At 50.1% G+C, this 27,048-nt stretch overlaps 1 protein-coding gene across 1 annotated transcript in view; it reads right to left on the reverse strand.

Annotated features, from left to right (window-relative positions):
• The window catches only part of LOC144762420 (cytochrome P450 2K1-like), a 330,089-nt gene that overhangs the window by 270,402 nt on the left and 32,639 nt on the right, over positions 1-27,048 (reverse strand). The gene's annotated exons all lie outside the window — the stretch shown is intronic.

Here is a 27,048-nt window from a genome sequence, read left to right on the forward strand (position 1 = left end):
TAGGGACTCACAAGGGTAACCCAGTAATCAATCTGGAGTGTACCTAAAGTACATGCAATCAATTTAGAGAGGAAGCAGCTAGGCTGGGGTCCTGAATAGCAGGGCTCCAGCCAGACTGAAGTCGAAAAACAGTGAAACACTAGCAAAAAGTGGGGGAAACCATAGTAGGCAGATCCTACTCTCTTACAGCCAGGACCTCCTGCTAAATTCACCACCATTCAAACAGCATGTTCCACTAACGATAATATCTGCCCTCTCTCATGCATGCTCCTCAACTGTAGAACAGCAGCTCAACACGCTACAGATATTACGGAATATAGACTCACTACCCACTATAACATAGCGATGTTAAAAGTTCTCGACCAAGTGCCACCTCCCAGATTAAAACAACTGAGATCAATCCAATCAAAATCTTGGTTTACATCTGATCTCAACAGCGAAAGAAGTCAACTCAGACAAGCAGAAACGACAGGGAGACAAAACCCCTCAGCAATCCACCTAGCACTATCCAGAACCTCATGGCTGTTATAAAAGAAACACATTTTTAGGGAAAAAGCCTCTTTCTTCAACAACCAACTGTACAGAGCGAATAATAGACCCAGGGAGCTCAAACGACAAACTACGTCTTCACCCCTAAATGAAATAATCTCCACTAATGTATGTTGTGATGAAATTGCCAGCTTTTTCATGGACAAAATCGCAAAGGAACCTACGGCAATCATAATCACACTGAACTGAAAAACAATTCCAACTGTTCTGACTTTAAACCCACAACAGAAATTGTAGTCTTTGATATAATCGTGAAATTATAGCCAACTTCACACACTAAGAATCCCCTCCCATCCACGATTGTACAAAATCTCAACCACATCATAGCACCGTACTGTACAAAAATCATCAATGCATCTTTCACCTCGGGCTGTGTCCCTGACTCCCTCCAACTAGGACAAATCACACCCAAACTCAAAAACCCCAAGGCTAATGATCTCAATAACCTCAGACCTATCTCCAACCTCCTGTTCCTAGCCAAAACTATGGAAAAATGTGTCCCCCAACAACTCAACCATCATATAGGGAAATTCATCTCCACAACACCATCCAATCACGGTGCAGGAAAGGCTGCAGCACTGAAACTGCTATGCTCAATATCTCAGAGGACATCCATAGATCCCTGGACAATGGTGAAGCATGCCTGCTTATCTTACTTGAATTATCAGCAGCGTTTAATACCGTAAATCACCCAGCCCTACTTGAATCACTGAAGATCCGCTCCGTATCAATGGCACTGTCATAAAATGGTTCACATCATTCCTATAACACCGATCACAACAAATCATAATCAACTCCTGTCTATCTAAACCCATGTGTGTCACAATTCTCTCCCATTCTCTTTTCAACCTCTGCATGGAACCCCTTACAATCATCCTGTAGCAAGCAGGGATCAAATATCACCTATATGCTGATGACACCCAACTCTATCACAAAATCAAATCACCTAGTGACATCCTACATCTTGATGCCACTCTGAAAAAGATACAATCTTGGTTTAACTCTAACCACTTAAAGCTAAACCTAACAAAACAGAAATCATTCTGTTCTCCCCTAAAATCAACCACCTACCTATCCAAGAATGGCGCAGCAACCTCAATGCAATAATCAGTTTTCTCGTTTTGTCCAACTCTGCAAAGTCCCTAGGCTTCAATGAAAAATCACATCATAAACTCAGACAAAGGAGAGCACTTCACACTAAAACACCTCAAGAAAATGAAACCTTTCATCCCCTCTGATGATTTCAATATGGTTGTCCATTCTCTTGTCCTCTCCAAACTGGATTATGGTAATTCCATGCTTACTGAGATGCTGAAAACTCACCTCGTCCCCCTAAGATCAGCTCTAAACATGGCGGCCCGGCTCATAACAGGTGTTAAGTGGTATGAACACATCACACCAGCCTTCAAGATCCTCAATTGGCTACTGTAAGAGAGGGGCCGAGTGGGGGTGCGGCAGAAATAGGCAACAACCGAGTTCTGGTTACTTGTGGATTTATTAGGGAAAACAAATGGTCAGTACAGCTCTTTCGGCTTGAGGGGGGTCTCCGGGGTGACCTGCTGCGACTCCTTCCACGTCTACGGACCTTCTCCTACTTCCGGTGTACTTCAGGGGTTCGTGGGTTTGGTTCTTCCTCGGAGTCCGTCGCGGCTGGCTCTTGCTCCTCCCCAGATGGGAAACAGAAAAGAAACAGGGACTGAGTGAGAGTGTTGTACACGCACGAGAACATCGGGATAGGGAGTGAGGGAGAAGTCACCGGTGCTCGAACTATTTACAGTGTCCTATGTGGTTGGAGGGTAGTGCACAGGAATAGGGTACCGGGACTTAGGTCTCCCGTGGCTTGGTACCTACTGTACCCTTACTACTAGCCCAGCCCCGCAAGCGATCACGCACCTGAGTGAGCCACGCACCTCCCCTGGGTGAGTGGCTGGGCGGCTTGTAGGAACGGTGGCCTCCTGGCTTTCCGCCGTCCGCAGCTGGCGCCGACTCAGCTTCTCTCTGGTGTTGGTCCTCCTGTACTCCCCCGGCCTCTGGTGGTCTTTGCCGCTCTCCGTCGTCCTCCGTCTCCCGTGATGATCTTTCCGACCTCTCTCGTCTCCCGTACTCTCCTTCTCCGGTCTCAGTCTTCGTTTTCTCCCACTCCTTACTCCTCTCGTTCCGCTCCTCCGACCTCCAGGTGTACAAGCACCCCTCCGTTTCCGGGTCCTGACCTTTTGTCGGAAATGCGTAGTCCGCAGGCTCCTCCCCTTCTGTCAGCTTCCAGGAATTAAAGGGCCACTCCACCTCGGCCGTCTCCGACCTGCTCCAGTCCATGTCCTGAGATGAGGAAAGAGAGACAGTAGGGGGTGATGGTAACACAGGGTCAGTCCATTCCATACCTGTCGAGGTGTCCCGAGGGATTCTGGGAGTTGTAGGCGGTGAGGACGTGTCGTATGCTAGGGACCTCCTATACACCCCGTTACAGCTACCCATCGAAGGAAGATGTACTTTCAAGACTGCCTGCATCACCCACAAAGCCCTACACTCACATATCTCTCCAACTATTTAGACAACAAGCTCATGAAAGCAGGAAGAAATTTAAGAAGCTCCAACTCACTTCTTCTCGTACCTCCCAAACTAAAAGAGAATTCAACCCAGACTCGCTCTTTTTCTGAAAATGCCCCCAGCATTTGGAACTCTCTACCTAGGTATCTACGATGCAGTCCGTCCTTCTCTTGCTTCAAAGGAGACCTGAAACTCCTCCCCCCTCAACAAATATTTTAATACCTGAGTATACTGAGCATTGTTTATATCTATTTTATAGGTCGAGAACCTCAGTGAAAGACGTTTGTATGTTTATGCCTGTTGTCTATTAGATCTTTTCTCCCTTAACACACATTGTTCTTATTGCCCACATTCGGCAACTCATGCTAATTGCCTGATTTTCTTTGTATATTTGTATATTTGTAAATGTATTCTAAAATCCTATATGTCTTGCATATGATAAGTGACTTGATTATATTGGGTTCTTCTCTCATTCATCTAAAGCGATCTGATGCCCTTGAGTCTAGCGAGCGCTATATAAAATCTACTACTAATAATAATAATAAGGACCTGTGCTCTAACCTCTGGTCAACTCTCTAGTCGCTTGACACAGAGCAGTCAGACTTAATGGCAATGTGTGTAGTATTTGTTCAACACTTAATAATGTGAAAACACTACAAAAAAGATCTCACACAAGTTAGAAGTATAGAGCTCTCTTTAATAAATAAAACAATACCACAATGGCAACAATCCAATCATTAAAACAGGAGATATGCAGTTTTTAAGATTTTAGTATGCATAGTGACTTTAAATAAAAAAGGGGCAACCGTGGGTATCTGGCTGAGCCAGAACAAGACAAAGTTACAAACACAGGCTGGCTACAGGGACCCACTTAGGCCCGCTGAACAAAGTACCTTAAACCCTGGTTCGCTGAGCTTCGCAAGGATCTGCTTTGAAGATGTGTTGCACCGCAGAAGCAATATGTTGTTTATGAGATACTGTAAAGCTGCAATGTGAGGGCCTGTGTCATTGTCGCGGATGAAGTTGACAGAGCTTGCAATCCAAAGTCAGACGTTGGGGATGCCACTTGGAGCCAGGGGGTTCTTTGGTTCCTAGGAGCTGTGAGACTGTCATAATCAAGTCTGCCATCAATGAGGGATGCAAGGATTAGAGCTCAGGATGCATCTGTGATGGTGATGCAGATCTTTGCAATGGGTCCAATCCACACAGCATCAGCGATGTGTTGGGTCTACTGGGGTTTGCACCACAGCAGTCCATCTCAGTTTTGCTCGGATTTGCGCTACACACCAGAAGAAATGTGTTGATTCTGCTGGATCCACAGAGTGTGGCGAGCACATTAAACCCACTTCGAGGGGTCCAGGACTGGGGGAGCACCACTTGGCAGGGTAGACTCACAGATGGCAAAGTACAGCTACAGGGACGAGAGCTTTGAAGCCTCTCTGCTACTCCTTTGCCGAGTGGAGGCTTCTGGTGATTCCTGCACACAGCCACTTTGCACTGCATCTGCTTAGTCCAGCAGAAGAGGGGTTGAGCATTGCATCCCTTTGCTTAGCTTGCAGGAAATACTGAAGAGAGTTCTGGAGTGTTTGGCACACTTCTCTGACTTGCAGTGACCTGACTACACTACTCAACAGCAGCGACTCACTGAGGAGGGGGGCTTCCCTAAGGCATTCACATACCATAAGCTCTTGAGGTCTTCTTCCATAATAGACATGATATCCACAGGAAAAGCATCCATGAGCACTGGCCAAAGGTCATAGAGCAGACATCTTGCGAAGATTACTCGACTTCCCAAGACTTATGCCTGTCTCAGGTGAAGGGAGAGATCCAATCTTTCCTGCTGGAAATGAGGAAGGTCATTACAACTACGGATGCAAACTTTATCAAAGCTCTCACTAAGCTGGACAATTCTCTGAAGGGAGTCAAGTCTTATACGGATATGGAAGAGGTGACCATAGCACAGCAGGACCAGGCAGAGATGAATTGATTGAGAGAGTGACAGCGCTTGAGACCAAACAATGGGGCTCATTAGGATGGCGGACGGAAGAGCCACCGCGGCCCTGGAGTAGGCGGAAAAAGCCCTTTCCGTGTCCGCCAGCCGCGGATACTCCGTCCGCCATATCAGGATAGGAAAACGTGTCAAGTTTCCGTCCGCGACGGAAAAGGACGCACCGCCGCCGAACTACACACGACCACGTGGCGGACGGAACACTCCCGGAGGCCCCGCCGTACGTACTGACGTCTAAGACCGTCCCCCAAATCAAGATGGCGGAAACTCCACATAAAACCGCAGCGGAAAAACAACCTGACTGAACACGGCGGAATCCACACAGCGAACATAGGTGACATAGCAGAGATACCCACCGCAAGCTGACCACCACCATGGACCCAGCGCTACACGCTTTCCCGATGCTCTTCGCGATCCACCACGTCCTAGTCATGGCCCACTATGGACGACGACGCAGGTAAGGCACAAACCATTGGCTGTCTGGAGGGGAATACCAGCAAGGGACGTGACGTAGGGAGGGGGAGTGTCATGTTACCGAAACCACTGATGAGAAGCATATACGAATACACATTTGTAGTACGCAAGCAGGAATGACAACGACAGACCACGAGACTTGATAGACTACCTTTATTGTACAAAATAGGGGAATAATCACAGTGTATGCGTGAGCATGGGCAAAGTGGGCACCAGAGCAGCGACATCATAGGCAGGTAACGAGAGGGCAGAATGCAGTATCAGAGCACCAACAGGGCATTGTAGAGTACAGAGCAGGTACATCATAGGCAGGTAACGAGAGGGCAGTATGCAGTATCAGAGCATCAACAGGGCAATGCGCAGTACAGAGCAGGTACATCATAGGCAGGTAACGAGAGGGCAGTATGCAGTATCAGAGCATCAACAGGGCAATGCGCAGTACAGAGCAGGTACATCATAGGCAGGTAACGAGAGGGCAGAATGCAGTATCAGAGCACCAACAGGGCATTGTAGAGTACAGAGCAGGTACATCATAGGCAGGTAACGAGAGGGCAGTATGCAGTATCAGAGCATCAACAGGGCAATGCGCAGTACAGAGCAGGTACATCATAGGCAGGTAACGAGAGGGCAGAATGCAGTATCAGAGCACCAACAGGGCATTGTAGAGTACAGAGCAGGTACATCATAGGCAGGTAACGAGAGGGCAGTATGCAGTATCAGAGCATCAACAGGGCAATGCGCAGTACAGAGCAGGTACATCATAGGCAGGTAACGAGAGGGCAGAATGCAGTATCAGAGCACCAACAGGGCATTGTAGAGTACAGAGCAGGTACATCATAGGCAGGTAACGAGAGGGCAGAATGCAGTATCAGAGCACCAACAGGGCATTGTAGAGTACAGAGCAGGTACATCATAGGCAGGTAACGAGAGGGCAGTATGCAGTATCAGAGCATCAACAGGGCAATGCGCAGTACAGAGCAGGCACATCATAGGCAGGTAACGAGAGGCAGAATGCAGTATCAGAGCATCAACAGGGCATTGTAGAGTACAGAGCAGGTACATCAGAGGCAGCACGTGAGAGGGGCTAAGTGCATCAACAGTCCATTGCACAGAACAGCTCCATCAGAGGCAGCACGTGAGAGGGGCCAAGTGCATCAACAGTCCATTGCACAGAACAGCTCCATCAGAGGCAGCACGTGAGAGGGGCCAAGTGCATCAACAGTCCATTGCACAGAACAGCTCCATCAGAGGCAGCACGTGAGAGGGGCCAAGTGCATCAACAGTCCATTGCACAGAACAGCTCCATCAGAGGCAGCACGTGAGAGGGGCCAAGTGCATCAACAGTCCATTGCACAGAACAGCTCCATCAGAGGCAGCACGTGAGAGGGGCCAAGTGCATCAACAGTCCATTGCACAGTACAGCTCCATCAGAGGCAGCACATGAGAGGGGCCAAGTGCATCAACAGTCCATTGCACAGAACAGCTCCATCAGAGGCAGCACGTGAGAGGGGCCAAGTGCATCAACAGTCCATTGCACAGAACAGCTCCATTAGAGGCAGCACGTGAGAGGGGCCAAGTGCATCAACAGTCCATTGCACAGAACAGCTCCATCAGAGGCAGCACGTGAGAGGGGCCAAGTGCATCAACAGTCCATTGCACAGAACAGCTCCATCAGAGGCAGCACATGAGAGGGGCCAAGTGCATCAACAGTCCATTGCACAGAACAGCTCCATCAGAGGCAGCACGTGAGAGGGGCCAAGTGCATCAACAGTCCATTGCACAGAACAGCTCCATCAGAGGCAGCACGTGAGAGGGGCCAAGTGCATCAACAGTCCATTGCACAGAACAGCTCCATCAGAGGCAGCACGTGAGAGGGGCCAAGTGCATCAACAGTCCATTGCACAGAACAGCTCCATCAGAGGCAGCACGTGAGAGGGGCCAAGTGCATCAACAGTCCATTGCACAGAACAGCTCCATCAGAGGCAGCACGTGAGAGGGGCCAAGTGCATCAACAGTCCATTGCACAGAACAGCTCCATCAGAGGCAGCACGTGAGAGGGGCCAAGTGCATCAACAGTCCATTGCACAGAACAGCTCCATCAGAGGCAGCACGTGAGAGGGGCCAAGTGCATCAACAGTCCATTGCACAGAACAGCTCCATCAGAGGCAGCACGTGAGAGGGGCCAAGTGCATCAACAGTCCATTGCACAGAACAGCTCCATCAGAGGCAGCACGTGAGAGTGCAATATGCAGTATCAGAGCATCAACAGGGCAATGCGCAGTACAGAGCAGGTACATCATAGGCAGGTAACGAGAGGGCAGTATGCAGTATCAGAGCATCAACAGGGCAATGCGCAGTACAGAGCAGGTACATCATAGGCAGGTAACGAGAGGGCAGTATGCAGTATCAGAGCATCAACAGGGCATTGTAGAGTACAGAGCAGGTACATCATAGGCTGCACAAGTACGTGTCCCTACCAACCCGTCACAGGAACCACAAGAGTGCCACGCAGTTCTCAATGGACACACCATGTGAAATAACATTTGAGTGAAGTGTTCAGCACCTCACATCACAGAATCAGGGGGACTGCGTGAACTACCTGCCTCGGACACACTGGTAGCACCAGCAACAGGAGTGTGAGACACAGCTACAGCCTGAGTGACACACACATGGGCCACGGACCCAGACACACTGGCAGCACCAGCAACAGGAGTGTGAGACACAGCCACAGCCCGAGTGACACACACATGGGCCACGGACCCAGACACACTGGCAGCACCAGCAACAGGAGTGTGAGACACAGCCACAGCCCGAGTGACACACACACATGGGCCACGGACCCAGACACACTGGCAGCACCAGCAACAGGAGTGTGAAACACAGCCACAGCCCGAGTGACACACACATGGGCCACAGACCCAGACACACTGGCAGCACCAGCAACAGGAGTGTGAGACACAGCCACAGATGTAGTCACTGACACGTGAGCCACTGACCCAGACAGACTGCCAGCACCAGAAACAGGAGTGTGCAACACAGCCACAGATCTTCTAACTGACACGTGAGCCATAGACCCAGATACACTGCCAGGACCTGCAACAGGAGAGGGCACAACTGACACTGTGCCACCATCTGATACATGAGAGTCAACTGCACCAGTGCCACTGTGACAACTGAAATGATGAGCCACAGGGCTGTATGGGCCTGGAGGCAGGGTGGGCCTGGGAGCTGGGGATAGTTGACCTAGAGCCAAATCGGGGTTGGCAGGTGTCAATGGTGTGTGTCTGCGTTTCTTAGGGATGTGTGTGTGCACCCTGGACAGGACAGGACTGCCAAGTGGTGGGGATGCCAAACAATCACCACCCACCATAGGTGGAGCATCTGCTGCCGGGGATCTGGTTTCTGGGGACGTGCTGGAGCCTGCTTGTCGTTTGCTCTGTGCCTGCTGCCTGGACTCGGAATCATGTGTAATGGGGGATGCAACAACAGGGGACACCCTCCTCTGCTTCTGACTGGCCTGGATGGGAGTGGAGGTATGGGGGGACTCCGCGGCGGAGACATCAGTTTGGCGTTTAGTAGAAAACATCAGCCTCAGTGCAGCCAGGGGTGAAGTATGCCTGTCCTTGATTGCGCCATTGTCCATGCTAGATGCCTTGTCCGTAGGATGTGCCTTATCCTTAGGTGGAGTGTTGTCTCTGGATGTAGCCTGTGCCCTGGTCGCCGCCCTGTTCCTGCCAGCAGACTTGTCGTCTGTGGTGCACCTGTCTCCAGTAGACACCTGCTCTCTGTGTGTGTCCCTGCCCTTGGGAGATGGACCTTGCTTTGCTGTGGGCCTGCCCTTGGGAGTCTCCCTGCTCTTAGTAGGTGCCTTTGTCTTGTCACTGTCCCTGGGAGTGTCCCTTTCCTCTGCTGTGGGCCTGCCCTTGGGAGTCTCCCTGCTCTTAGTAGGTGCCTTTGTCTTGTCACTGTCCCTGGGAGTATCCCTTTCCTCTGCTGTGGGCCTGCCCTTGGGAGTCTCCCTGCTCTTAGTAGGTGCCTTTGTCTTGTCACTGTCCCTGGGAGTGTCCCTTTCCTCTGCTGTGGGCCTGCCCTTGGGAGTCTCCCTGCTCTTAGTAGGTGCCTTTGTCTTGTCACTGTCCCTGGGAGTGTCCCTTTCCTCTGCTGTGGGCCTGCCCTTGGGAGTCTCCCTGCTCCTAGTAGGTGCCTTTGTCTTCTGACTGGCCTTGTCCAAGGTACAGTCCATGGACATGTGAGTATCCCTTGCCTTGGGAGTACCTTTTGTGTTGAATGCCTGTGTAGCTCCTGAAGGCATGTCCCCCAACAACACTTGCGGATCCTGTGTGTGTACTCCAGTGTATCTGACATTGTCTAATTGAACAGATTTAGCTGATCTAGGGGATGGGGTCTGTGCCCTGCGTGCCCTGACGTGCTGTCTGACGCTGCTTCTAGTGCAATAACCTGTATTTGAGTCCTGCTCAGAATATTTACTACCCCCTGAGACATCCAGTGGTGTAGATGGGGAAACCGAAGTAGCACCCTGTTCATGCGACTGTACTATTGCAGACGACACACTGCTTGCCAATGACTGCACTGTCCTGTGTAGACCTGCAAGATCGCCATGCATCCCTTCCATGAAAGCCACCACCTGCCCCAACTTCCTATCATGGTCCTGGAAAGCATTTGTCATATTGGTCTGCCCCACACACAGCTGTCGCAGCAGATCAACGGCCTCAGCACACAGTGCATTTTGGCTCACCGTGGCAGGGGCAGCGGTGCCTGCACCGAACGCCACTCTGCTCCCCCTACTCCTCCGGCCACGAACAGTACATGGTGCAGTTTGTGGAAGTGTGGGCCCTGTGTGCTGTCTTCCGACAGAAGGTGAAGAGTGCCCACTCCCAGTCTGTGACAACAGTGCAGGCTCACCAAGAGTGTCCGACGAGGAGGACGATGGTGTCTCCACATGCGAGTCCTCAGGGACGGTCCTGTCCCCCTCTCCGGCGCTGGCCTCCTCTGTGTCAGTCTGCGTGTGTGCGAAGTCTGAGCCGGACTCATTTCCTCGACTACTCTCCGCCGTCTGTGGCTGAGTGTCCTCTGTCATACCTGAAATGCACATAAAAGATGTGTGAGTCATGGGCAGACTGACGTACAGAAGGAACAGGATTGCCAAATTACATAGCTGATAAAGATTTTGTAGCCCTCATCCTGCACATGGCCCACCTCTACCAGTCATCCTCACATTTCCTGCCATGGGGCCATGGACCACTAGGGGATGTGCCTCAACACTCAACTACTAAGCAAGTGGCGTGTCAACATGGCGGACCTGGATGTCAAATGAGAACCACCCAATGGGACCAAAATGGCATCACAGACATACATACGCAACACGGAACTCAATAGTGTGTCTGTGCACCAATACATGCATAGCACTCACAGGTTTCCTACACAGACAGTTTGCTCACCGCTAGTTTGCTGTTGATCGGCACTCAGACGTTGGGCCAGTTCAGGATGCGTCACTGCAATGATACGGTGCATGAGAGGGGTCATGGAGCGTCGGGCCAGACGGGGCGTCCTTGGACTCAGGCCCAGTGTTACTTCTGCTACATTCTTGCTTAGCCTGGAAATGTCGTCCCAGCGTTTGTGGCAGTGTGTATGTCGTCTGTTGCACACCCCCAATGCCCGTACTTCCCGTGCTATGCTCCTCCACAGGTCCTTGCGAAGGTGCAGCTTGACCTACCATGATGGGAGACAAAAGGGTTTAAGTCAGTGGACAGGTGGCCTGTCACACACATAGGGGCAAGACGTAACTGTCAGCAGCCATGCACAATCAGGAACATATGTCTAGCCCACACTACACAGCTAAGATAGGAATAGGCCACATCATTTGGCCCCCTCACGCACACCAACATGTCCCACACTGCACTTACCACCCGTCCTGGTGCGCCGTAGAGGCGTCCATAGTTGCGGAGTACACCGTCCACGAGGACATCAAGCTCCGCGGCGGTGAAGGGTCGAGACCGGATCTCTTTGCCTCCCGACATGGCAAGATCACGGAGTATGGCACTAGTGCAGCAGTCGGTGGTCAGCTCAGCAGCAGCAGCAGCAGGTCGAGGTGATGGTCACAGGCAGCAGTCGGTGGTCAGCTCAGCAGCAGCAGCAGGTCGAGGTGATGGTCACAGGCAGCAGTCGGTGGTCAGCTCAGCAGCAGCAGCAGGTCGAGGTGAACAGGCAGCACTGGTCCCCAGGGTAGGAAGTGTCATTTTGGCCAACACACATATATAGGGCCCTCAGCACGTGTCAGTGGCATACGTCGCCAGCAATTGGTCGGCCCTGGAAGAGTGATCGTGAGATGGGCCAATTACTGGCCCTGTTGTTGCGGTGCCCAGCTTCCGCTACTTGCGATTGGCCATATGCGGCCAGCGTCCCTCTTCCCATTGGCTGCATGTGCGGGGACCGTCACGGGCACACATCGGCAACCGCACCTGCAAGCCTCAGGCACGGATGCTTCAGTTGCAACAATGTTCCATCACTGGCGCCACCATGGCGGTGCACGTACTCAGCGGGGGAGGTGCAGGCCTATACACCCTGTAGATGTACGCAATGGACATGCCAGGTCATGACCCCCCTTACAGTCACCTTGCATCGTCCACCGTACACCGGCCGGAGCGGCCGGGCCTAGGACGGCCGTGGCCGGCCATGAACACAACCGCCGTGGCCGGCCATGAACACAACCGCCGTGCCCGGCCATGCGGTTGTGTTCATGGCCGGGCACGGCGGTTGTGTTCATGGCCAGGCACGGCGGTTGTGTTCATGGCCGGGCACGGCGGTTGTGTTCATGGCCGGGCACGGCGGTTGTGTTCATGGCCGGGCACGGCGGTTGTGTTCATGGCCGTGCACGGCGGTTGTGTTCATGGCCGGGCACGGCGGTTGTGTTCATGGCCGGGCACGGCGGTTGTGTTCATGGCCAGGCACGGCGGTTGTGTTCATGGCCGGGCCCGGCGGTTGTGTTCATGGCCGGGCCCGGCGGTTGTGTTCATGGCCGGGCCCGGCGGTTGTGTTCATGGCCGGGCACGGCGGTTGTGTTCATGGCCGGGCCCGGCGGTTGTCTTCATTGCCGGGCACGGCGGTTGTGTTCATGGCCGGGCACGGCGGTTGTGTACATGGCCGGCCACGGCCGTCCTAGGCCCGGCCGCTACGGCCGGTGTACGGTGGATGATGCAAGGTGACTGTAAGGGGGGTCATGACCTGGCATGTCCATTGCGTACATCTACAGGGTGTATAGGCCTGCACCTCCCCCGCTGAGTACGTGCACCGCCATGGTGGCGCCAGTGATGGAACATTGTTGCAACTGAAGCATCCGTGCCTGAGTCTTGCACGTGCGGTTGCCGATGTGTGCCCGTGACGGTCCCCGCACATGCAGCCAATGGGAAGAGGGACGCTGGCAGCGTATGGCCTTTGGGAAGTAGCGGAAGTTGAGCACCGCCATGGCGGCGCCAATTATGTTATCTTGTCAGACGCTGCACCGTGATGTGTTGTGTGCAGTTGCGTCATGAGGGATGTGAGCGTGATAGGGAAAGGTCATATGTCATACAATGTAGCATGTGTGTCCATGCAATGCCCATCGGTCGGCACACAATGGGCAACAGATGTGCATTTGTACGTGTTGACGTCGGGTGTGACCCTACATACGTTCTTACATCTTCACAACTACACAGTACATCACGGCTGTGTGCCCAAATTATGCATCTGTTGTCTGTGTCTTGTTCTGGCGAGGTGACTACAGTGGTGGTGGTACACATGCATTCCGTGTATGAGTTTTGTACGTTGTGTCACCATGCATGTAATTACCGTATGTACATCATTCTTGGTGTTGGCATGTGTGCTTGATGACATGGCGTGTGTATAATTATCGTTTGTGTGCATGCAGTTGCATGTGTGTCTGTGATGTGGCTACTAAACATTAGGGTGCAGACTGAAGTATTGTCAGTAAGGTTCACATGTGATGGAGTTGTACACGTATGCGTCGTTTGCAAGTTGACCTAAGTTACATCTCTCTCCCACACAGGAGGGCTACAAATGTGCATCGGCCATACACTGTGCTGGAGGATATGGTTGACGAGGAGGTGATTCGGAAATTCCGGCTGGATCGACGTCGGTTGCTGGAGCTTGTGGCTCAATTGTCTCCTCATCTGCAGCCACGTAGGACGTATCCTGGGTCGATTACACCCACTGCAAAGGTAATGGCGGTACTCCATTTCTTTGCTACTGGCACATTTCAGTACACAGTTGGACATGCCGGGGGGATGTCACAGGCCATGTTCAGCACGGTTCTTCGGGATGTCTTAACAGTTATGATGCTGTACAAGGATGACTACATACATTTCCCACGTCCGGAAGAGTTGCCAGCTGTCAAAGCTGATTTCTATGCCCTGGGCCACATACCTCACGTTGTGGGCTCAATTGATGGCACACACATCGCAATCATTCCACCACGGGCACGGGAACAAGTGTTCAGGAATCGCAAACACTTCCATTCGCTGAACGTGCAGGTGGTGTGCCTGGCAAACAACATCATCTCACATGTGTGTGCAAGATTTCCTGGATCTGCACATGACGCCCACATCATGCGGAGCAGCAATGTCCCACGACTCATGGCTAATCTGCGACCCAGTCAAGCGTGGCTTGTTGGTGAGTGTGCAGTGGGGACTCTTGTGATCTCTGTGTTGCATGGGGTACCCACCATATCTTGTTGTGATGTTTGTCTCTGTCATCCCCCTACATAGGCGACTCGGCTTACCCAAACCGGCCCTGGCTCCTCAGTCCCCTACGTAATCCGAGAACAGCGGGTGAAATGCGGTACAATGATGCACATGGAAGGACACGGAGAGTCATCGAACGTACCTTTGGACTGCTAAAGTCTCGGTTTCGGTGCCTCGATAAGACCGGAGGGGCCCTGCCTTACTCACCAGGAAAAGTATGCAGGATCGTGATTGCCTGCTGCATGCTCCACAATCTGGCAGTACGCAATGACATTGAACTGCTGTTGGACCCTGAAGACGAAGGAGTTCCTCGGCCTCCCATCCCACCCATGTCGACTGATGAGGATAGTGGTGAGGAGGAAGGTGTGGACCAGAGGCGCCAGCTCATAGATCGCTACTTCCCTTGAATGTGAGTTACTACCTCTAGTGGCGGTTGACAATGCCTCATGTATGTTTGCTGGTGTTGTGTGGATGTGGGGTTAATCAGCTGGGTGTTCTTGTTTGTGATGGTTGCTAATGTGTGTCTTCATTTCTTTGGACATACAAGTCTCCATGATGTGTGTGCTCTCATCCCATGCTTTTGTGATGGTTGTCGTTTGTGTAATGTTGCTGTGCATTGTGTTGTGATGTGTGTGAATCTGTTTCCTGACGTGTGTTTGCTGTCTCTGATTTTCTCTAGGTCACTCCCGCAGTGCCATGATCATGTACGACTGTCATCCCTGAACCTGTTTACGTCTGTTTCTGAAGGCAATCATGTGAATAAACATGGAGGCAAAACATCATTGTGTGAGTAAGTGCTATTTATTTACAGGTTGTGCTTCTGTGCTGGTGAATATTTACAAGTAAGTGGGGTGGAGGGAGTTGGAGTTGAAGGTAATGGCAGATGAAATGTCCGTGCTGACACCACATGGGGGGTGTCAGGGTAGTCCAGCAGACCAGTGGGAATGATTGTCTGTGGGACAGGATACTTAGCTGGGTGAATGTCTGGCACAGGCGGTGACATTGTCATGGTCGTCCCCTCTTGGAGCGTGTGGATGGCGCTCCAACACTGCTCTCAGCCACTTCCTGCCTCGGCCGGCCCCTCCGTCTCTGAGGTGGTACAGAGTCAGCTGGGAGGGCAGGTTGTTGAAGGGCCACATCCGTCGCCAGGGGCACAGGTGGTGGTGGCGGCGGTGGAGGCGGAGGTGACGGTGACGGTGGAGGCGGAGGTGGCGGTGGAGGCGGAGGTGACGGTGGCGGTGGCGCTACGACACTTGGTGGAGGGGGGGGTTGTTCCGGGCAACCCATTCCCTCCACATCGTTGTCTGCTGGCCCATGATCTGCAACATCTGTCCAAGGATGCCACAGATTTCGCGCTGGATGTTGTTTGCCTGGGACCGGTCGTATGACGCCTGGCACCTGGCAAGGGCTTGTAGGGACTGTGCCACTGGCTGGGGTAGCTGTCCTTCCTCTGCACGGCGGTGTGTGGCTCGCCTGATTGGCTGATGTCCCGTTGCCTGTGTCTGTGGCCCACTCACCCTGCTTGTGTGTGGGGCCGATGGACCAGCGTTGTGCGCTGGGTTATGCTGGGTGGCACCGGCAGGAGTCGTGGTGCTGGTGGTGCTGGTGGTACTGGTGGTACTGGTGGTACTGGTGGTACTGGTGGTGGTGGGGACTGTGCAGATCACAGAGACAGGTGTCGCTGGAGTGACACTTGCGACGTTGGTCGGTCCCGGGAGTCCCTGTGAGCCAGATGGCCCTGGCTGCGTGCTTGGTCCCGCTCCATCCTCCGCACCGGAGCTGCCTGTGTCCTCGTCACCAGAGAGTCCTGTAGGTGTGGGAGGCGAGGCTGGCGGCCGGGTACTGGTTTCCCCAGTCAGTTGACGATCACCTGAGGGACAAGATAGAGCTGGTCAGTGATGTGGACATTACATGGTTATGTAGATTTTTAGACATTTCTGTTTCCTGTCGCACACACCCCACCCTCCACCGACACCACCACCACCAGCACCCTCCCCGTGTGCATGGGGGCCTGTTGGGAGAAGTAGTTTGGGCCTCTCACACACCCCACCCTCCTCCACCACCACCACCATCCTCCCCGTGAGCATGGGGGCCTGTTGGGAGTTGTAGTTTGGGCCTCTCACACACCCCGCCCTCCACCACCACCACCACCAGTACCCTCCCCGTGTGCATGGGGGCCTGTTGGGAGTTGTAGTTTCGGCCTCTCACACACCCCACCCTCCACCACCACCACCACCAGCACCCTCCCCGTGTGCATGGGGGCCTGTTGGGAGTTGTAGTTTGGGCCTCTCACACACCCCACCCTCCACCACCACCACCACCACCACCCTCCCCGTGAGCATGGGGGCCTGTTGGGAGTTGTAGTTTGGGCCTCTCACACACCCCGCCCTCCACCACCACCACCACCAGCACCCTCCCCGTGTGCATGGGGGCCTGTTGGGAGTTGTAGTTTGGGCCTCTCACACACCCCACCCTCCACCACCACCACCACCAGCACCCTCCCCGTGAGCATGGGGGCCTGTTGGGAGTTGTAGTTTGGGCCTCTCACACACCCCACCCTCCACCACCACCACCACCACCACCCTCCCCGTGAGCATGGGGGCCTGTTGGGAGTTGTAGTTTGGGCCTCCCACACACCCCACCCACCACCACCACCAGCACCCTCCCCGTGTGCATGGGAGCCTGTTGGGAGTTGTAGTTTGGGCCTCTCACACACCCCACCCTCCACCACCACCACCACCACCCTCCCCGTGAGCATGGGGGCCTGTTGGGAGTTGTAGTTTGGGCCTCTCACACACCCCGCCCTCCACCACCACCACCACCAGCACCCTCCCCGTGTACATGGGGGCCTGTTGGGAGTTGTAGTTTGGGCCTCTCACATACCCCACCCTCCAGCACCACCACCACCACCACCCTCCCCGTGAGCATGGGGGCCTGTTGGGAGCCATGGACATGTTAGTGAGTTGGTGTCCAACGTGCATGGGTTGGGGCATAGGAGATGTTTCTTCTCAGTTGTGTGAGCCTGACCATGTCGTGCTGATCGTGGTGCTTGGTTTGTACTCACCAGTCTCTTCTCCTTCGTCAAGTCCGTCTAGGCTCTCTGGGTGTAGTATCACCAGCACCTTCTCCTCCCAATCGGTGTAGGGTATGGGCTCCGGGGGTGTGCCACCGCCAGTATGATTGGCTCGGGCAAAGTTTTTAGCTCGGATGCCCTTGACCCTGGTCTTCAGGTCATGCCACCGCCTCTGGATGTCATGCTTCGTCCTCGGCACAGTCCCCGAGGCATTCACCCGAGTGACGATCCTGTCCCACATGTGGTTCTTTTGCTCCACGGACGTCTGCTGGACTTGGGCCCCGAAGATGTGGGGATCAACACTGAGTATTTCATCTACCATTACCCTCAACTCTGTCTCCGTGAATTTGGTTTTTTTTTGGGTGCCATGATGTGTGGTGCTCAGTGTGTGAGTTGAGTGAGTTGGGGGGTGCAGGTGTGTGGTGTGTGATGTGTAGGATTTGTGTGGTGGGTGTTTGTGTGGTGGGTGTGGTAGGGTGGTGGTTGTGTGTCTTCTATGTGAGTTTGCAGTATCTCGATTTTGGCCTCTTGCTAGCAGCAATGCTGTGATGCAAAGGATTGTGGTAGCGTGTGTGTGTCATTTTATAGTCGTGTCTCAATGGTTGTTGGCAGTCAGGTGGTAGGTGGGCGTGTTGACTAGTGTGCATTATTGGATAATTGGGACGTGTAATGGCGGCTTGTGCTTGATGTTGGGGGGGGGCGTTGTCAATGTTGGTATGTTTGCTTTGGACTAGCGGTAGGCTTCCTGACATTTGTTTGCCGCTAGGGATGTTGTGCGTGTTGGCCTTCCGCAGTGATGCTGTGGTTATCGTAGCATTCTTTCCGCCGCGGACGTGGATGGCTGTGAGTTCCGTGGTCCGGGCGGATTAATCCTAATTGCGGCCACGGAGTATTCACAGGTATGGCGGTACATGTGTTATTTTCCGCGGTCATTTCCGTCCGTGGCAGTGGTTGTTCATTGGACTCCGTCCGCCGCGGACGGAGTTGGATGTGTTCCGTCCACCGCCGACGGTGTTGGTTATGATCCGTCCGCCGCGGTCGGAGTTTCGTGACATGATTATCCTAATCCCAAACGCGGAATCTCCGCGGCGCGGCCGGGAGTAAAATTTCCCCCACCATGGCGGACAGTAGCCATTTCCGTCCGCCATCCTAATCGACCCCAATGTTTTTTGGGTGACGCCCTGGAAGACTACGAGAACTGCTCTAGCTGAATAATTTCAAAATTGGAGGTCTAAGAGCCACCATTGCCAATGCCAAGCTGGAAATCTATGTACAGGCACTGTTCTGTCAGATTCTCTGGGACTCTGAGGGCAGACATCTTTAATGTGACCACCCCCATCAAGTGTTCTCTGCATATCAGCAACGGAACTAATTGACACCTGATGTACTCACCGGATCCACTTTTACCAACTCAAAGAAGGTATGCTGAGAACAGCTCAGGAATTGGACTCTATTACCCTCAGAGGTGACACCCTCAGACTTGTTCAAGACCTATCACGCCAGACATTGGGCAAGTGCTGCAAATTCAGGGAAGTACTATCCTATCTATGCAAAAACAAAATTCTCTGCCGCTTCCCACTGAACTTAATCTTTACAAACAACAACAAGCGAGTAGCCATGCAAACACCAGATGAAGCCCAAACTTTGCTGCATATGGTCCTCCTCCCAAAATCATTGACCAGTCTGTGGCCTCCATCGCTCCACAGGTGGATGGGTGGCGACCATCACTCCTGAGGTTAACTCGTAGGGTCTCTATGGAAAACACACAATGGCGAGAGCAGGGGATGAACCTGCCAGTACCAGGTAATGCTTGCCCATTTATAACAGATTTAGTGAGATTTGAAGAATTGGGAGATGGGATTGGTCCTCAGCTTGTTGGATCCATTGGCCCCTTTGTTGATTCGGATAGGCTGCTTTGTTGAACCTCTTGACATGAGCGATTCTGTACTCCCACAGACATATGGCTGTGTACACTCCTGAATGGGGGGTTGGGCAAGGACCCTGGGGCACTCTTGCGAGCTGCCTCCACCTGGGCTGTTGATGCTCACCATTCCTTTACGGTTCCATTGATCATAGCCTTTTGTTTTACAAAGCTGTTCAGTTCTGTTTTGTAATTGCTTTTTCCCCCTTACACATCCCACCATTCAAGGGTGTGTATTACTTCTCAGGGTATATCTAACATGGCTGCTGGAGGTCTCCCTGGGAGGTGGGGCCTGCCTTACATTGCTGGCCCCTGTTGGCAAAATGACACATCCCCTTTACATAGTTTCCCTGAACAAAAGGCACTCCTTAAGTGTCTTCACACTAGGGAGGTGCACATAGCCATGCTTCAGGAGACACATATTATGGCACCCACATTAAGAGGCTCTGTTCGCTTTGGTCCCCACTCCAATTTCATGTGCCTGCCCCACCAAGACAAAGGGGGTGGCAAACTTGTTTAAGAAAGGTTTGTCCATAGCTATGGACCCATCTCATGTAGACAAGGGGGCAGAGTGGTGGGTTTGCATGTTAGACTGTGCACTAGGGCAATTAACACTTTTCTCCATCTACGGATCTAATTACAATACAGATGGGTTATATGGCTCCCTACTCCCCTTTGTTACAACCTTTACTAAGGCTGACCTGATTATTGTGGGCGATCTCAGTACAATTCTAGACTCTATACTAGAATGCCCTGTGGCCTGCTATGCAATCTATCCAGTCCCCCTGACTCTGACACAAGGCATACAAGATCTTCATTTGATGGACATTTGGAGAGAGTCTCGCGCTGGGGAGCGATATTATACATTTTATTCCAATGTACATAAATCTCACATGCAGATTGATCATTTTCTAATTGCTCCCCCTCTACAACCACTTATCTTATCATCCACTATACTTACCAAGACTTAACTCAGAACATGCCCCAATATTTCTGATTTTGAATGTGGAGGAACATACTCATCGTGGGCCTCCACCATGGTACATTAAAAAACCTGACGCAGATGGATATATAGGGCATTGCTGCTTTTTCTGTATTATTCTATAAAGCTTTCTTTATAAGGTTATAATTCATTTCTGCTCACCAACACCTACACCTACCATGGCAGAATCTATTGTAACACTGCTGTTGAAACTGGGTATGGACCCTATGGTTCCCTCTTCTTACAGGTCTATTGCCCTGCTAAAATGAGATGTTAAAATATTCACATCTATCTTGGTTACCTGTCTTCACTGGCTATGGTCGTTGCTTTTTGTCTAGCTGCCAGTTAGGCATGTCAGGATCAGGCAGGTACAGGATAACGAGAGGCTGGTGGTGAATGTGATCGATATGGTAGAATGGATCAAAACCATGACCCTTCTTTTGCTAGACTTGGAGAAAGCATTCTACGTGGCAGAATGGGAGTTCATCTGCGTGGTCCTTTCAATGTCTAGGCCCTCACATGATGTCCTATCTGCTGGCCAACTACGAAATCTTGACCTCACCCATGAGTATCAACGGTGCTCCAACCCTTCTGATACCACTTTGCAGGAGCCTCGTGTGTGGATGAGGATGCTCCTCATCCCCGCAATTCTTTGCCATCACTATGGAGCTGCTGGTAGATCACATCAAACTAAAACCTGAGATTTAAAGACTCGAGGTAGACGACAAAAACTGCACATTAGCATTGTTTGCAGATGCCGTATTGTGCTTTATCACATGCTCAGACCAGTCCTTTCCATTGTTGGTAGACAAAATAAAACAATTTGAGGCAGCATTGGGCTTTTGCATTACCTATGCCAAGTCCACGAGTCTTGGGATAGCAGACCTCACTCACAGGACCTAAATGTTGTTCTCCTCTTTTGGCTCCACATAAGAGGTCAGGTATTAAACTTCTGACATCAGCTACCACATATTTTTAGCCTCTCTCTCCTATTGTACACAACCAAGAGTTAGTGCCTGGCACACTAGATACACCCTGTCCAGAATGGAAGGAGGGATAATCCCCACTATTAAGGGAGCTGTATCAACATGGGGATATGTTGGACAGGCAGACATGCCAGCAACATTTCCAGCTACCCGCTGCAGATGAGTTTTGTCTTAACCAACTGCTCTATTGGGCAAACAAACCTGTAGTAAAAGATAATGGAAAACAAATCTTCACCAAGGGGACGCTAAGTAAGGTATCACGTGCATTTATCCATCTTTGGGTAGCATCTCTCCCAACTGTGGCAACACCCTTATCAGCTGTGATGAGAGCATGATCCAGGGATTGACAATACCAATGGCACTTGGTCATACCTTCTTATCTTTGCTGGAGGAACTGCAAAGCTAGGTACATTTACCTGCATTTGTAGTGGCACTGTACACACATAACATGCCTCTGGTCGAAGGCGCTTCTTCTGATCCACCAGATCTGTTCAGTGACCCTACTGATGGACACTCTGGTGCTCCTGTTGGAGGACTTGGAGGGCAATTTGCTTTATCCACACACTATTCCTAGGGGTAATTTGCTCAGCTTTTTCCTCTTGGCGGCATCATTAACAGCTGGAAGAACCCCAATCCACCACGACTTTTACTGTAGTGTTTAGGATACAGCATTTATCTGCCATGGAATGCTTCATTGCACTAGTTACAGCCAGAATGTATACGTTTGAGCAAATATGGCTGCATTTTAAGACCAATTGTATGAAGAATTGGGTGTACCAATCTACCATAACTCCATACATCTACAAAGACCCTGACTGGGAGAACTTTCATTGTCTTAAGATGAGTCTGCCGTGGGTGGAGGAGCTTCTCTATATGTGTTATTTACTGGGTGACCTTTTGTCATGATGATTTGAATGCTTGATGTTTCCAGGCCTATCCATCTGATGAATTCTTTAGATTTTTTAAATTGCTCTGGATGCCAGTGTGATATGTCAATCCTTTATATGCTCCCTTCTTTTTGTTTCATTTCTTATTTTGCACTGAGATTGCCTTGGAACATCCTGGAAACCACCTTTTTCCATGTTTTCCCTTAAGCATCTTAAAACTCAATAAACAGATGTTTTAAAAAAAACTGCACACACACACACATAGGATGCAATGGCAGTCCTAAGGCATATTTAAAGTGCCTCTTATGTGGGTGACACAATTAGTGCTGCAGGTCCACTAGTAGCATTTAATATCCAGGCCCTAGGCACAGGTAGTGCCACTTTACTAGGGACTTATAAGAAATTTGAATATGCCAATTTGGTATTGCCAATCTAACATGCCCACAGTCTTAAGGCCAACAAAAATGAAGTCAGAAAAAAAGCAGAGATCAAGAATGCCAGGTCTAACATGGAGTATTTAACTGTTTATTATAGCTTTAAAAAATGATAATATTCAGACTTAAACCTGCAGTTTAAAATGGTATGAAGGTTGAGCCAGCTGTAGTGGCCATTGGGAGCGCATTTGTATGCAGATCACCCCAAAAAGAGAAGGAACGCGTGGGATTGAGAGACAGACATCTTGAAAAGGCACAGGAAAGAATCTGTACTCCTAGACCTGAAGACAATCAAAGACATGCGAGAGGTGGAAAGAGTGCATGAGAGAGTGGTGTGAGAGAGAGTACAAGAGAGAGAGAGGGCATGGTTGCTCCTCCCAAAGAAACCTTATTAACCTCAAAGCAGCGCAGGTGTTCAGAGAGACAATGACCATCCACCAGCTGACGGAGGGCACCAAGGATATGCACCTGAATGAGAAAGATAAGACAGACCGGAGAAAAAAGTAGAAAGGGGTTGAAAAATAAGACTAGGAAAGGATAGGATAAGGAAAGGGATGGAGAAAAAATATGGCACAAGTGAGTATTAGTCAAGGAAAAAAATAAACAAGGCTCACTCAGGAAGGCTCCTGAGGCATGCCAATAGTGTTTGAGGGTGGATTTTGATCCTTGTTATAGTCCAGTGTGACCAAAGCCATTGTATTCAGAGCAGTACCACAGTATCTCAACCAAGCTCCGCACTTCTGTGTTCACTACAGGTGTCAGCTGCTGCTGAGCACAAATAGGAGGAGCCCAGCATGCTGGTCTCTCCCAAGTAGAAAGGGGCATTTTCTGTGGGATGGGTGAGTCTCACAGGGGATGAAAGGGAAGATCTACAAGAAGGAGTGGGGGATACTGACACAACACACAGAAAACAAAGCATGGCAACTATTAATAACAATGGTAGTAAGCACTATATAAATACAATATCATATTTGTTAAGTCAACCATAATCTGTTCCAAAATACTCTGCAAAGTGAGAAAGAAGCTCAGGCCCCCTCGTCTAAGTGCAAACGGCTTCTTAAAACCTGTTGTCGTATTTTTAACTGTGCCTGGTGTTGCTGGGCCTTTGACTGCCTCAGCTTGCGCATGTCTTTGTAGATAAAGAAGGAATGCTCCCAGCTCACATTAAAGCAGACCCGGTCCCTGCTGCCAGACTGGTCATTTAGATTGATGAAGGAAACATTGACAGGATTGGAGCCTTGCGAGTAAAAAGGCACTCAGTTAGGGCTGCTGTATTTGGAGTTTGCTCAGCAGCTTGTAGAAGCCTTCTCGAGAGGTGAACTGGGTCTTAATCTCACATTCATCCTGTCCTATGCCCAACACTAACACAGCATAGCTCACAAACCTAGGATTTTAATAAAAAGAAGAGAAGGACTAGAATGGAAACAAAATGTAAAACCAATACTACACACCTACGTTGCATACGACTGAAGTGCAAACAAACCAAGATGGCTGGCACTGCTTTGGAACTCATAATAATTGTGCTTTCCCAAGGACTGCCATCCATCTCAAATGCAGATCTTGAGGATGAGGTGCTAGAGTAGCCGACCTTGCCGCTTAAGCTAGAGTGGGTAGAGCATAGGCAGGAGGCTCTGTATGAAGGGCTTTATCAAAAGCATATATTTTAAAAATACAGGAAAGTCTTGCTCGGGAGAAAAAGAGGGTGCAGTATCTCCCGTTGTGTTGACGTATTGTGAGGCACTTGTAAAATAAAAATGCCTCAGCCACGCACAAAACAGCATTCTGAAAAGACGATACAAGACCAACTCAAAACCATAGGTAAGAGAAATAAACTGAAGGGAATGACGATATGTAATAGGGCCAGTAGCCATGGGAGTGAACTAAACACCAAAACTCTATACAAATAAAATCAAATGCACCTATGAAAACCAAGGATTTCAAAAAGCATGCCAAAGAAAAAAATTAAAATGATTTGGCGTGCTCGAAGCCCATAGAGTAGATACAGCATGTCTAGTAGAGACAGTGCATGCAATGCCTAGGTGAGACCTGAAAACTTGTCTCCACAGGCTTGAGTCTCCAGGTAAATGTCTGATGAGAAAAACGGCCAGTCCAGCCCCACCTTTGAGAAAATGTATACTTGCTGGTCAAAGAATGCGAAGATGAGAATTTGTTGACCCATACTGCAATATATTGGCTGAAAGTCAATCTATTTAAGAGCATAAACTGCTTGGTAGGCCAATGAACTTGGGGAGTGAGGCCTGCCAATACACTTGTCAGAAGTTTGGTAAACAGTGTTAGACAACTGCTTGTGATTAAAGGCCTATTGAAGAGAAATCAGGAAGAATAAGATTTTGTTAGTTTTACTTGCCTGAGTTAATCTTTTTCACCAGCCAAACCACTATATTGCTGGATGAGCAAAGCCATTGAAAATAAACACTCAAAGAAGTTTCTTTGTGAAACAGCAAACTTGAATCAAGAGGTCTCTATGAGCGAAGGAGCACTGTCTGCAATCTTGATCCTGACATCATTGCCTGTGAGAGGGAATGCACTATACCAGATTTCAGGTATAAAGAAGCTGCAAAGGGCTTCACCAGGTTTACAAACGGAACCATTAACGTCACAGAATATGGTTTAAAGGAGCGGTAACAGGTGGTCAGAGGGGAGGGAAAGCAGGTGGAATTGGAAATGTAAGTGAAAAACCTCATAGTCATAATGCTAGAGGTATTTAACAGTCAATCCTATGGTCTTCACATCTAATGTTTGCACATTTCTTTAGTGCAAACAAAGTCTAGAGTGAATGTGTACAGAGGAAGTGACAACAAATACAGGCACCATATTATTTCTGGGGCTGCATAAAAAGAAGTTCCTCTACATAGAAAAACATTTTCAAGGTAGTAAAAAACAAGAAACAAAACTAAGGTGTACTTTAGTTCTAACGACAAACTAATAGGTTGTCTGAGGATAGAATACCAGGGAGTTTAGGATTGAGTTAATTTCACATTGTTAATCAGCGAGTGAATGGTTAAAAATTAATGCTGAAACATAGAATGTTATCAAAAACAAACTGAGAAATACTGAATAATAACTAGGAGTGCTAGCTACCCATGGTGTTGCAGGTGTACACATTGAGATTTGAATTAACCACTGCATGAAAATATATGTTGAAGCATGGTGAGAAGTACCGAACAAGATCTAGGAGTGCTAGTTACTCATGCTATTCCGGATGGTTGTATGTGATATGATAGAAAAATGATTTAGTGGAATACAAGTACTGGGAATCGATTTCACCTAAACTATTTGATGGAATGTTTTAGAATGCATTGCATTTACCATTTCTTTTTGTTCGAAATTGGCTTTTGCATGCTTCTATTTTAATGTGTTACAAAAGGGGGTGGTGATGGACGGAGCATCTGAATCAATCAAACACTCACACCCAGTCAAAAGATCTGGGTTTAATCCATCACCGTTCTTCAGCCCACTCTGCCACCCCAGTTCAGACATGGCTATATGCAAATCAGTCTGACCCTGTGCCTCATGGGAACAGTCCAGCCCAAACTGCCAAGCCATGTCTACCCTGGACCGGACACAAGCTTCCGGGGACCGGTTTCTGGCATTCCAGCCGTCTTCAGCCCGGCTTGCTTGAATCCAGTGGCAAAGTGAGCAAGGGACTCACGTCTGAGCATAACCTGCCACACTATTTAATGTGTACAACAGTTGCAAGTCTTACTTTCAGAAACAGTTTTGTTGGGACAATGTATTTCAGTGCATTATTTCAGAGGACATTATTTCAGATGTTTTTAATCTGCTGACCTCTCACCACCCCTAAACACCATCCATCCCTGACCCCCCACAACACATAAACATCATAATTCCCTGCACACTGAATAACCATAGCAACACCTAAACTAAACTCATCCCTGAACCCTAAAAGTTACTTCTACCACTAAACTCCACCCATCAAAGAAACCTAAAACCCCTCACTACAGCTAAAGGACAACCATTTCTGATCCCTAAATTAAACCCATCCCTGTACTCCAAAAGTCATTTCTGCTTACGCTTCACCCATTCCATAAACTTCACCACTTCCTGAACCCTAAAAACCCATCACCACACCCAAACTCCACCCATCCCAGAACGCTAAAAAACCCTTCCTGCCCTCGGACATCACCCATACAAAACTCCTAAAGACTCCTCACCACCCATAATCCCTTACAATTCCTGAACCATAAAACCACTTACTACGTCTAAACTCACCCTTCCAGGGATCCTTAAAACCCCTCATCACCCTAAACTCAACCCAATCCTGAACCCTAAATAACTCATCACCACCATTAACCTATACCCATCACTAAACTTTCAAAACCATCATCAGCCCTAAACTCCAGCCATCCATGAGCCCTGAAACAACTGAACACCCTTACACTCCGCCCATCA

The sequence above is a fragment of the Lissotriton helveticus genome, chromosome 6 (genome assembly GCF_964261635.1).
Source record: "Lissotriton helveticus chromosome 6, aLisHel1.1, whole genome shotgun sequence".
Classification (NCBI taxonomy): domain Eukaryota; kingdom Metazoa; phylum Chordata; class Amphibia; order Caudata; family Salamandridae; genus Lissotriton; species Lissotriton helveticus.